The sequence below is a fragment of the Mastomys coucha genome, unplaced genomic scaffold (genome assembly GCF_008632895.1).
Source record: "Mastomys coucha isolate ucsf_1 unplaced genomic scaffold, UCSF_Mcou_1 pScaffold22, whole genome shotgun sequence".
NCBI lineage: Eukaryota > Metazoa > Chordata > Mammalia > Rodentia > Muridae > Mastomys > Mastomys coucha.
The window spans coordinates 53,171,037-53,172,668 of NW_022196905.1; positions in this window are offsets into that span (position 1 = coordinate 53,171,037).

Here is a 1,632-nt window from a genome sequence, read left to right on the forward strand (position 1 = left end):
TTTTTGGAGGGGAAACTGGGAAAGGAGAAATTTACATGTAAATAAAGAAAATATCTAATTAAAAATAAAATAAAATAAAATAAAACACTTACTGCTTTTGTAGAACACCAACCAAAGCTCAATTCCTAGCTATCACTTGGAGTCTCACAATATACCTGTATGTAACACCATGTCCTAGATACATGATGCTTTTCCTTAGCCTCTGAGGGCACCTCTAGGCACATGCTACACAGACATAATTGCAGGGAAAACAGCCATACACATAAAATGAAATTTTACTTTTTTCTTGCATTAAAGTATGTATTTGGTAGGGAATACACTCCATAGTACACATATAGAGGGCAGAGGAAACTTTACAAGAGTCAGATTTCTCCTCCTTACCTCTAGGTTCCAGGAGGTTGACTACAGTATACAGGCTTGACATCAAGTGCCTTTATCTGCTAAGACAACACAGAAGTGCATCGAATACATGAATCTAAAGTTATAACTAAATCATGCAATATCAAAATAAATAAAATACTAAAGATCCTGAGAAGGAGATTGGATCTGATCTTTACAGAATGACATATTTTGATCCTGGCACTGAAGGCAAAGCAACTGCAAAATGTTGGGGTCATATGGGAGTACTGATGAATATTCATTAGCTTATGTGCCTGTGGTGTTGTACATTTACCAGTCCACATGTCCACATGTACACAAACATGTATACATAGTTCTTTCTGAGATATATTCATAAATGCAGATTGATTCAGAATATCCCAGTGCACTGAATACTGTGTACAACTTAAATGAGTGGTTTTTTTTTTGGGGGGGGGGTTGAGTTTTTTTAAGATTTTATTTATTGATATATGTGAGTACATTGTTGCTGTTCAGACACACCAGAAGAGGGCATTAGATCTCATTACAGATGGTTGTGAGCCACCATGTGGTTGCTGGGAATTGAACTCAGGACCTCTGAAAGAGCAGTCAGTGCTCTTAACCTCTGAGCCATCTCTCCAGCCCCTTTAAATAAGTGTTTACATGCTAAGTTACTACATCAGTGTGAACCTATTCTTAATTAGAAACCTTTATTATTTTCAAAGGAATATGATAATTCAAGGTCTCTTTATCTCCCAACTCTGGCTTGTATAACTTCAATTCAGCTGAAATGCTGCTGTGTACAACTTAAATATAGAATTGGAAATGGGAAGATTTGTAGAGTACGGCAATACAAAATCTAGAGCAATGATTTCTTACTAAAGAACTTGAAGAAATAATTTTTCATCAAGATTATGAAAAGAATTTCCAGTTAATGATTATATATAAATCTTAGCCATAGGCAGTAGAAGACAACATCAGGAATTTTTTTTCTCAAAACATATTTTCAAGTTAATACAATGCAAATATATATGGAATGAAATAATAGAAGTATGAAATACATGGCAAATATTTGGTGATCCATTCATAACATCCAGGTTTAATGTTCTAATACAATATGGACTTATCTTTTTTTCCATTCTCCCAAAGTTCTAGAAAGGCAAACAGACACACACACACACACACACACACAAAATCTAGTACAAAATTTTCTGGCAGAGAGCACTGTTTAATATATATATATGCATATATATATATATATATATATACATACAT